At 38.0% G+C, this 12,432-nt stretch overlaps 1 long non-coding RNA gene across 2 annotated transcripts; it reads right to left on the reverse strand.

Moving 5' to 3' along the window:
- Positions 1-432: 432 nt before the first annotated feature.
- On the reverse strand, positions 433-9,382 carry LOC137570584 (uncharacterized). 2 transcript variants are annotated; one of them, XR_011031092.1, is made up of 4 exons: positions 9,085-9,382; positions 8,780-8,906; positions 6,238-6,319; positions 433-597 (listed from the first exon to the last, which is right to left on the reverse strand). It is a non-coding gene; the product is annotated as an uncharacterized lncRNA (long non-coding RNA). The 2 variants fall into 2 exon arrangements; XR_011031091.1 differs by lacking the exon at positions 6,238-6,319.
- Between the last annotated feature and the right edge of the window lie 3,050 nt (positions 9,383-12,432).

Below are 12,432 nucleotides of genomic sequence, written 5' to 3' on the forward strand. Positions count from 1 at the left end.
AAAAGCTTATCTTCTTCTCCTCCTGGTACATCATTGGTAAAGCGCCTTACAGCTATTCCTGTAGCTGTAATCACAAAACAAGTTTCCAAGCGACTTCACAGTAGTCCTTTAACCCATTTCAGGGACTTTTGTTTTGTTCTTAAAAGTGTTAATGTGCTGCAAATCTATAGAAGCAGAGGGGAAATATGTTCTGTAATTTAAACTGCATTATTGTTTTTCTCTTTGGCCCAGTATTTGTATTCAGCAGTGTTTGCATATCCAAACACCTAACTGGAATCAGGCTAGGAAGACATGACATTTTCTTTGTTATACAAAAGCACAATCAATCTCATCAGTATTACACCCCCGTCTGTATAAATATCAGTTATCAAAAGAGCACACAAATTATGGCTTCAGATGCAGACAGTTATATCCAATAAAAGTACCGTTTAATACATCATATTAAAGTTTTATGAGGAAAGACATATAAAATACAATACATCATGGTAGTATCATTGAATGCAGCCTGGCACGTGTTTTGCGATTGTGAGCTGTTACTTCTTCATGGCATGTAAAACAGGTAGTCTGGTACAATTCTCCATGAGTATACATAAAAGCCTACATAGATACAAAAAGATAAATACAAAAACAGCCAAGTCAGAATATTCTTCTAAAACTCCCACCCTTGTGTGGAATACTATACAGAATAATCTTATTCAGAGCAACATATTTACTCCTACATATAGAAGATCAAGAAAGTCCATTTCCTTTTTGTCTGGTTAGACTTTGTGATGGCACAATATCATGTTTGTGTGCTGGCAATGTTTGGTATAAATCATTGCATGGGCTTTGTGAAATACAATACCTCTCAAAAAGAAAGGCGTAAAATGAATTAAATGCTTCATAATATGTTCCAGTCTTTCGTATAATTTGTTATGACTCATCTAGTGGTTTGTCATGCAATAAATGAAAGAAAGTTTCAAAATAAGAACTTATTGTACTTCAGCATTGTTTTGTTTATAGACCCAACTTCTAATTAATATATCTACTTGAAAATGAACTGTAAGGTTGAACTAAAAAGGACATGAAGTGAAAAATAAGCTTAGAACAGTACTTTCTAAATACATTTTGCCTTTTGCTCTTCTCCCAGAGGCGAAGAAGGGCATTCGGTATTGGAAACTGCAAGGATTAATGATTTAAGCTAGCACTTCTTACTGTGAGGAAGGTATAGCTATCTAATTACCAAACAATACTGGAATATTTCACTTTACAACAGAAACCAAATGCATTTTTAAAGTCTTTTATGGTAATTGGCCACATCAAGAAACAGTTATTAAAGGTATAAGAAAATAAATGTTTCCAAATAACCAACTTGCATTCAGTTCAATTATGCAAGCTAATGCAAGCCAGCTATTAGGGACTAAACAATTCATGTAGCCTGTAAAATGGCTGTTCACATCTTGTTATAACTGTCCATGCATTTTGCAGATGCTGCAGATTTTTATTTTTTTATTTACTTTTTAATGGGTTCGGAATGCAGGTATTTTGTTTTAACATATATTTATCTATTTTTTTTTTGTAGTGTGTTTCTCTTTGTTCACAAGCCTCGATCCTGTCAATTGTGACTGAAACACATGGTAACACTACCCTTAATTTATTATGATATATCCATAAGGTGCTTATTTAGTCCCTATGAGAAGGTTACCATTTAATCCCAACCATAGTCACACTCTACTGTTCCTACTATAGTTTAAGGCCAGTTTTGGGGAAGGCCAAATCAACTTATCTATATGTTTTTGGGGATGTGGAAGGAAACTGGATTGCCGAAAAGAAGGCCATGCAAATAAGGGAGGGGGTGAGATAAACTCCATGCACATAATGTCTGGTCTCAGACTTCCCCCTGGTACTCTAGCAATGTAACTACCACAAATGAATTTTCAAATTTGGAACACTGTTCCAAATGCTTTGGCACAGAACCAGAACTTTTACATATCTGAGCCGCAGCAGGGAGGTTAACTTATAGCACCTCTGCCCACAGTGGTCCACAACACGTTCCATTTCTCATACTTTCTCCTCCACAGCTGGAAGGAGCAGGGGCATAACTAGAAATCACTGGGCCCGCTGTGAAAATTTGGATGGGGCCCCAATATAGGGGCCAAATAATCGTAATGCGGCAGCATTTCACTATAAAATAATTGTAATGGGGCAGCGTTTCACCATAAAATAATCGTAGTGCACCAGAAATTAATCGTAAAGTGGGCAGCAATTCACCAGAAATTAATCGTAAAGTGGGCAGCATTTCACCATAAAATAATTGTAATGTGGGCAGCATTTCACAAGAAAAAAATTCGTAAAGTGAGCAGCAGTCACCAGAAAATCGCAATGTGGGCAGCATTCACCAGAAAATCGTATTGTGAGCAGAAGTGAGCAGAAAATAATCGTAAAGTGGGCAGCAGTCACCAGAAAATAATCATAAAGTGGGAAGCAGTCACCAGAAAATAATCATAAAGTGGGCAGCAGTCACCTGAAAATCGCAATGTGGGCAGCAGTCACCAGAAAAATCACAATGTGGGCAGCAGTCACTAGAAAAATCGCAGTGTGGGCAGCAGTCACCAGAAAAATCGCAATGTGGGCAGCAGCCACCAGAAAATCGCAATGTGGGCAGCAGTCTCCAGAAAATCGCAATGTGGGCAGCAGTCACCAGAAAATCGCAATGTGGGCAGCGTTCACCAGAAAATCGTACAGTGGGCAGCAGTCACCAGAAAATCATACAGTGGGCAGCAGTCACCAGAAAATCATATAGTGGGCAGCAGTTATTAAAATAAAATGCACCTGTAAGAAAAAAAAAACAATGAACTCACCTAGCAGAAGTCTCCTCTCCCGGCCTCTGGTGTGCAGCTCCCCCGACGTTCCTCCTGCAGCACATCTCCGGCGATGACAGGCAGAGAGCAGGGCTATGGCAAGATGGCACCCAAAGCCCTGTACTGGAGACACAAATAGTCTCCAGTGTAAGGCTTCAGCAGCCATCTTCCCGTAGCCCTGCTCTGCCTCCCAGGAGACTGTGGGCTGAGGGGAATGAACTGGCGCAGCGTCTATTAGATGCCGTGGCCAGTTCAATACCTGGCTGAGGGGTTCCAGAATCGGGCAGGCTGCAGCGCTCCCCCTCGCACACGGCTGGCGGGCCCTAGAGGGGCCTGAGCCCCCCTGCTGCTGATGCGGTCGCATCCCTGGTAGTTACGCCGGTGGGAAGGAGGGAGTATTAAAAAGATGGAACATGTACAGTAAAGGGCTCTGGTTTTGTGCCAAATCATTTGGAATGGCATTTCAACTTTATAAGTTCATCCCTATTCACCACTATGTATCAGAAGTATCAGAAAGATGGAACATGACATGGAGCATAGTGGCCAGATGTGGCAATATGGGTGACTTAAACCCATCTGCACGGTCTGCATATGTAAAGGTTCTGGTTTGGGGCTAAAGCATTTAGAATGGCGTTTTAAATTTGTAAGTTCATCACTACTAACTGATATGCCTCCCAATCACCCACTTTATTTTGAAATTTCGTTAAAATCAGTTAAAGCAAGTCACCTGTCCCCAGGTGAAGTGCAAATGTAATGTACCCAGTTTGATGGGCAGCAGTCTGGTTAGTGGTTACTTTATATTTTTGGTATGCAGGCTGAGAAGTGTATATTGTGGGAATAGGTCAGCACTTTTCTAAGCCTTCCATAAGCATTTGTGATTTGAAAAGCTCTTGCTAATGTTATGCTATGGGTGTGAACCCACTTGAGGGATGTGATTTTTTTGAAAATCCCCCATAGCCTTACATTAGCAAGAGTTTTTCAAATCTCAAGCGCTTACAAAAGGGCTGCTGCTAGTGGGTCCCAGGCCTTATTGATGTTTTGAATGTGCATGAATGGTTTTACATGCAAATAGAATAAGGGTCCATTCACACTGGCAAATGCAAAACACTAGCAATTAGCACTAGCATTTAGTGCCTGTGATTTTTATACGATTAACTTGTAAAAATCGCTTCAATTCAGGATTGAAATACATTGCAATAGCGATCAATCAAAAAACATTTTGCATTCAGCGCTAAACATGAATCGCCGGCAATCATCGTGGCAATGAGATCACAGCCATATACTTTTTATTGCACCAGCATTCAGGTAAAAGCCAGCTAATCACCTAATTGTGAATGGGCTCTAAATGAGCTTCATACTTGCATTGTGCATTTCATTCTCTTCTTGGAAGTGATAGACTTTAACAGGACGTGACATTCACTAAGCATGGCACATTAAATCTCTGCTTCACTTGGGCACAGGCAACTGATTTTACTGTTTGGAGAAGCTTGGCACTATACCATGTGTATAATATTGCACATATTTTATGCAATTTCAGTTTAAATATGAGAATACAAATATAAAAACATAGCTTTTGTAAGGGTGTGGGATCCATTTCTATGGGAATGAGAGAGGGACTTGAGACTGATTTTATATAGAAAAAAATGCAATTCAATATAACTGTAAAAATAAATAATAATAATGTGCAATGGACATAGACCTAAACACAGCCAAACAAAAATTACAGCATAAAGAGTAGGAAACAACTGTATTCCCACTGAGAACACTATCTGAATATAGTTTGTCTGTTTCTCATAGCACTGTAGTTCAATTTAATACAATTAATAGAAAAAAAAAATCTGTAAATACACTCATAACATCAACAAGATTGAGTACTGTACATGGTGCTGGATAGTGTAATGGTTATGGGCTCTGCCTCTGACACAGGAGACCAGGGTTCAAATTTCATCTCTTCCTGTTCAGTAAGCCAGCACCTATTCAGTAGGAGACCTTAGGCAAGTCTTCCTAACACTGCTATCTTGTCTAATTTTTCTCTTGACAACTGTTGAACACAAAATACAAGGCCATGTCTGGCTACATCTCTGTAAGCAGTGGCTGCATGGTGTAATGGCTAAGGGCTCTGCCTCTGACACAGGAGACCAGAGTTCGAATCTCGTCTCTGTCTGTTCAGTAAGCCAGCACCTATTCAGTAGGAGACCTTGGGCAAGACTCTCTAACACTGCGACAGCCTATAGAGTGTGCACTAGTGGCTGCAGCTCTAGTGCATTGAGTCTGCCAGAAGAAAGGTGTGATATAAATGTTATTTGGCTTGTCAAATACTACCAAAAACATATTGCTAATTTGATTAGATTCCACTTTAAAATGTTAACATGCATATGTGTATCACTACAGAATAAGTACCAGGGTGTAAACACCTCTAGGTATGTTATAATAGGAATGGTTTGATGCATCATTTAAAGGGGCACTATGGCCAAAAAAAATTGTAAAATGTAAAATATGTGCAAACAGACAAATAAGAAGTATGCTTTTTCTAGAGTAAAATGAGCCATAAATTACTTTTCTCCTATGTTGCTGTCACTTACAGTAAGTAGTACAAATCTGACAGAAGGTGACAGGTGTTGAACTAGTCCATCTCTTCATAGGGGATTCTCAGCAAGGCTTTTATTATTTTTTAAAGATATTCCCCAAAAAGGATTTAAACAGTGATGCTGGCCAGCTTCCCTGCTCCTTACACAGTTTTTTGGCAGTTGGACAGAGCAATTGCCACTCACTAAGTGCTTTTGAAAATATTAAATCCCTGAGAATCTCCCTATGAAGAGATGGACTAGTCTAAAACCTGCTGCTTCTGTCAGAAGTGACAGCAACATAGGAGAAAAGTAATTTATGGCTCATTTTACTCTGGAAAAAAATGTACTTCTTATTTTGTTTATGTTTGCACATATTTTAAATTTTAAAATTGTTCGCCATAGTGCCCCTTTATATAGAAGAAAACGTATCTATTTATAATTGCATATCTATTCAAAACCACATTGTTTGACTTGGAAAGGAAGTATTTGGGTACATGAACCATTTCTGGGTGTTGTATTTCTATGTGAAGCTGTGCACTCTGGATCATCTCTCTTTTGTGCCAAGCCACTTGTCACGTGAATGTATGAATGTACATACAGTACGTGTTATTTAAAAATCAAGTATTTTTTTAAAAAAATGTTCTATTTAAAATTTGAAGAAATCTGTTGGGTTAAAATTTGCCAAGATTTATTACCTTGTATGCTTTTACAGGATTTAATAGTATAAAGGTTGCTTTCAAGACAGAAGATTGATGTATCATTTTGAACTATAATGTCAACAGGTGCAAAACATCAGACATCTAACTGTTTATATCTGATTATTAGCCTACTTATGTTGTCATTCCAGGAAGGTTCATTTCAAGGGAATTCATTTGGCAGAAGAAATACATTCAGAGCCAAGATGAAATAAAGCTGCAATTTCACAATGACAATTATAATTACTCAGTGCTATTCAGTCATAGAAAGCTTTTACAAAAATTGCCTTCAACTATTGTATCAATACTCAGAAATCTGCCATTCAGTCTCTGTAACTCTGGGGCATACCTAAACATTAAAACGGAGAATTCTCATTGTTTCAACCCAAACAAAATAGAAAACAGCACAAATACATTTGCTATTATTTGTAATAAAAAAACAGCTATTGACACAAAAAAGCTAGGAATAATAGCAGGCAAGTATTGAAATAATCCCACACGCAGTACAATTTCAGAAGTTTGTCACAGAGTGATGTGTGTCACATTCATTTTGTCATTTCATCCGTATATAGTTACAGTTATTTACAAAACGTACAGATTTGTGCATGGCAATCTGAAAGGTAGAATTAACATCAGAAATCCTTCTTTTCTTTGCTTTTAAAGTTTGAGTGTGCTGTTTAAGATCATTCCAATCATTTTGCTTTTACTAATCTTCAGATCCACGCAATGTACTTCCCTTGTATTTTACAGAATGTATGCTTATTTTATAGTGTATTTCTAACATTGCAAGGACATAGTCCCACTGGTCTAAGCAATTTCTTACCCCAACAGGAAAGAATTGTGTAGCTTCACCAGCCCAATGGGCCGAGTAAATGAAGTAAATGAGAAAGTCCTACCACTCCTACCCAGGTTGATAAGATTTTCTCATGTTTTCTCATGTTTACTCATGTTTGATATGTGTGTGTGTGTGTGTGTGTGTGTGTGTTTATATATATATATATATCACACTGAGCAGGGAGGAATGGTAGCTGTAATGCAGGCCATTAAAGCGGATCCGAGATGAAAAACTAACTATAACAAGTAACTTGTCTATATACAAAACTTCCTTCTTCCATCTAAGAAATATAGCGAAAATCAAACACCTTACCCCAGCTGAAGACCTACCTGCCCTGGTTCACGCATTTGTATGCTCCCGCCTAGACTACTGCAACACCCTGTGCTTGAAAAAACAGAAAACAAAGACCGAGAGCCGTATCTAGTGTAGTATGTTTCGCCAATATGGAAAAAAGTAATTTGAATGAGAATATACTCACAAGTATGGGTCACCACATAGGCGACCACTGTAATGACAAGTGGGGAGAATTATCTACCTGACCCCACTCAGGCATAAAAAGTCGCTCTCTACAGTAGAAAAATGGGGATAAACCCCTCCACCTGGGGTGGACAAGATGTGTACCGAAATGTATATTTCTTCAAGTTAATGTACATCACTATATTTTCTATTATGCATTGTGTATGTATTTGTGTGAATTTATCTTCAATAAAAATATATTGAGTAAAAAATATATGTATTTCCAACTAACTTTGGTAGAAAACACATTGCTGTCTACTTCCCCAAGTGCAGCCACAGTTGCACAAATTATTACTATTACCTCCTTCAGCCTGTTTCTATTGAAATTATTAACTGAACTATTTAAATATTGATTCTAGTGCTGTGCATGGAGTACAGACTGCCCAGGGCAGGAGCCATTACGACTTTCTTAAATATCTATTCTAATGAATTGGTTGTTAGCAGCCTATGACAGATCCAACTGGCAGTTTCTGCTAGAAATGCTTGGAGTGGTTATGATTTTATGTACATAAAAACAATGTAAGCAAGGCAAATATCACTTTCAATATAAAGAAGTGAATTCTTTCTTAACAAAATGCAATGTCTCTTCAAGTACAGTAAATTAGCATATGGCAGTCTTCTGATGGACAAGTATCATTGACAGCAGTAGAAGATGAGCAGTGCTGTTGTTTGGGTGTGAAAAAAAGTTTAAAATCTCTCAACAATTTACAATACTTTCACTGAACACCACTAATATTCATAGGACAATTCAATGAGCAATCCTTGCCCCTCTTCAGCAACCAGCCACTGGTCACCATATAGACTTGAATGGTGACCCATCAGTGGTTAGGACCTTCCATACCAGTTGCAATCTTAAATGCACACATGGAATCAGGACTGCGCATGGAGAAGTACAGCACTGCATACACTTTTATGAAAAATCAGAGTCTCCATTCATAAGAATGAAACTTTACATAGTTACATAATTATTTGGGTTGAAAAAAGACACATGTCCATTAAGTTCAACCAGAAAATCCCTCACTGTCTCACATACCCCTGTTGATCCAGAGGAAGGCTTTGCACTTTCACTTTTTTTCAGTAGGTGAGTAAAGAACTGATCACCAAGGTAAACAAATAAAACATACCCTTTTTAAATATGTATGATGACCCTAAGGTGGTGATCTAATATGAAGAAAAGAAACAATATAGGTTAAAAAAAGTGATAATCCATTTTCATATCAGAAAATGATGTTAAAATAAACCCTAAAACATCAAACTATATTGCATTTAATAGTAAAATATCACTTTTTTGAGGTACAGGGAGCAACGCTTTTAGGGGTCACTTACCTGTATCTCCTCATCCTATCTGTCCTCTTCTTTTGAGTTCATTTCCAAGGAGATCCCCTATACTTGATTTTCAATGCCTACTAGACTTCCAAAGAATATGTACGCTTTGCTGCAGGGAGCACTTACTCTAAAGAAAAAACATACAGCAATTGTAAATACATGTTTAAATAATTAAACTAAGACAAAGGCATGTCTGCAGTGTAAATGTAGGTGGAAGAATAGAGAAGCAGCTCTGTTCCTGGCTAGCTCTTTATATTATCACCCTTAAGGCTAACAGCACAATTCAGTGTTGTTCCCTTACTTACCTTAGCGGGAAACAAATTTGCATTCTGGGAAGAAAGAAAAATAAGGAAAATAATCCCTTTTTAAGCCTACAGAGGAAGTATTTTGTGGTGGACAAAATTTTGGCCTCCCAAGATGGAAGTGTCTGCTCTCCATGCTCTCAATAAAACATGGGTCTCAAAAAATAGTCACCATCCTCTTGTGCGTCTTCCAAATGTCCCCTTGGAAAGGTTCATTCATGTGTGACTGTATCCAAAGAGTGTTGCACCCCAGACAGCCACCTAACAAGCAACCCAAAGACACAATCTTGTACCCAAAAGACTTTCTTGTTAAACTGTTAAGAGCTGTCAATCTTAACTGTCATGCTGTCTGCCCTCTTTAGGCAGTAGATTAGAGCTTTGATTAGCCCAGTAAACACTGTGATTGGAAAATTCACAGCAATTTTAGCACCTTTGTTCCTGGCCCTTTTAGATATATATTTGATACATTTTTTATTATTTTTACTTATTTTTCCCTTCTACCTGCAAAAAATATAATTATACAGTTGTATACATGATATCAAAAGAAAGTTCTGTCTAAAAAAAAAAAAAAAAAAAAAAGGAAAAAAGAAAAGAAATATCAAAAGAAAGTTCTGTCTAAAAAAAAGGAAGAAAGAAAGAAACAGTCCTAAACTCAGTTTGCTATTATAAGAAATAAAAAATATATACATGGTCAAACTAATGCAGTGAAAAAATAGGAAACATTCTATGGTCCTTACAGCACCGATCTTGAAGGGGTTAAGGAATAAATCCTAGCTGCCTCTGCCAAGAGGAAATCCATAATAGAGGCAAGGGGAGCCTGGCATCAGTTAACTGTCATTAAGCTGTATTATTTGTGTTGTATGTTTATACTACTGTTTTATGGTTGCAATTTAGGGCAGTAATTTATCTGTGCAATTAGACTGAGGATGATAAACATTTAATTGCTTAAAAGGTCCACCTGCTGGCATGATTTAGTGAAGGCTGCTGCCCTCTTGCGGTTAACTGCATAACAGCAAAATAGGTGTGAAAATTGTATCTCATAAGTCTGTGAATTATATCAAATAAGAAAAGAAAAACAAAACGGTTTCACGTAGCTTTGAATCAGAATGGAACCAGATTAAAGTTTTATGCAAGAGACACATTCCTGCAGGCACTGTTGCTCCTCCTACTATAATTATATTATATGTCTTATACTAGACATCCTGAAACCAACAACATTTGAGGTCAAAATTATTAGCCCCCTTTATTAAATTAGACAACATGATTGATTACTCCATGAAAATGACTGTTAACAATGAGTATTTATTTAAACAATGAAGGGCAAAAATGAGACATCCAAAATTAATAGCCCCCTGCCCTTAATAATCAATAGTGTACCATTTCTGAGCCACAACTGACAACAATATCTTAGAGTAGTTCTTTACAAGGTTGGCACTGGTCTCCTGATGGATTTTGGCCAATTCTTCCATTGCAAGCTGTTCTAGGTGGTCCAAATTGCATGGATTATGAGCATGGACATGCACTTTGAACACCACCACAGATTAAGAATACCATAATAGAATTGAGGTTCTATGCGGGCCACTCAAGGATTTTGGTTTTGGTATCCTTGAGAAACTATTGGACTAATTTTGATACATGCTTTGGGTCATGGCTCATTGTCTTGTTGGAAGAATATCAACATAATGTTTTTTTTGTGTGTGTGTGTTTTGTTTTTTCATGATACCATGCATTCAAACAAGGCTCCCTGTGCCTGAGGCTGCAAAATAGCCCCACAGCATGATGCTCCCACCACCATGTTTAATTGTAGGAATTACTGTATGTTACTAGGGTTGAAGGTCACTTCCTTTCTTCACCTCTTCGCCAAACATAAGCAACATCCATTTGCCTAATTAGTTCCAGTTTAGTCTCATCAGACCAAAGCACATCTTTACCTTTTAAACCTTTAAGGGCAAAACTCAGTTGGCTGTGGGGTGCTGCTGCTCTTTCAATAAAGAGGTTCTTCTGGAACAATGGTCCTGAAGCCCAGCCCACCACAATGAAGAGCCCTCACAACTGTGTTCCTTGAAACATCAACTCGAGAAGAGGCCAGATCAGCAAAAAAACATATTTATAGATGTCTGGGGCTCCTTGCTAACATCTCTGACTATTTTCCTCTTCAGAGTTCTAGAAATCTTGCGCTTATGCCCATGGCCAGGTTTGTTTCCTACAGAATTTGTTGCCTTGTCCTTAGCAATGATGCAACATACAACAGTTCAAGACACTGTGAATCACTTGGAAATGGCAATGTAGCCACCCCCCCTAATCATGTGTCTCTACTGTCTACCTTCAGAGCTCGAGACTTTTTATTTGTTTTTGGCATGGTGAGTAACAATAGTCCCTCTTGTGTTCAGGTACCCTGTTCCTTTGAGTCTTTTTATGCTGATTGAATGTTGTTAGAAAGCCAACTGACTGCAGCAGGTGTTGTTAGGAAGCACAATGACTGCACATGTGTGGTTTAAAAGCTGCTTGGTTAATTACTGTATACCGTATGTGTTTTGAAAGAAAAATTCTAATATTTTTGACCACACCATTTGTACTATATTTGATAGAAAGCAAGTCTAAAATTCTGTTTTATATTAAAAAACAAACCAAAAACTACTAAATAGCATTGGTGAATGTTTGGTTTCATCAATGTTACAAACATTGGGAAGACATTTAGGAAAATGTTCCATAATTCCTGAGGGGCTGATAATTTTATCTTCAACTGTATAATAATGAATATAGAGAGCTAGCTGTCTTTGTACATAAAATACTATAATTTCAGATAATGAAGGTTTATGCTGAACCTGCCTAATAGTAGCTACCAAGGATGGTATTCTGACTTCTGACGAAGCCGTAGCTACTCGGATTCAAAATGTTAATGAAGAGTTGATTAATCAGCTGTGACCATGAGTGACAGAGGGTTAACTTACCCATAAGTCCACATCAGACTGAAGGTGGAAGCACGGAAGCGAGTCATAGAACGCAGCAAACACTTCACCTATGATGACGCGATTGACATGCAGAGGATCCCACGGACTTATGGGCAAGTTAACCTTCAGTCACCCGTGATCACAGCTGATTAATCGGCTTTTCATTAGCATTTCGAATCTGAGTAGCTCCAGCCCGTCCCTGGTAGCTACATGTGTTATTGTTTTGTCTTTGACAGATAAGTAGCTCTGGTAAATCGCTGCAATCCCCAAACTGCAAACACCCAGTAAGGTCAGTAATCCTAATTTGAATAAAAATAAACTTTCCACAGATGCCAAAACATTTCCTAAAGCTGTAATCAACTCCATAAGACAAAATTAATTAACTGATTCCTGTGGAGTT

The sequence above is a fragment of the Hyperolius riggenbachi genome, chromosome 4 (assembly GCF_040937935.1).
Source record: "Hyperolius riggenbachi isolate aHypRig1 chromosome 4, aHypRig1.pri, whole genome shotgun sequence".
Taxonomy (NCBI): domain Eukaryota; kingdom Metazoa; phylum Chordata; class Amphibia; order Anura; family Hyperoliidae; genus Hyperolius; species Hyperolius riggenbachi.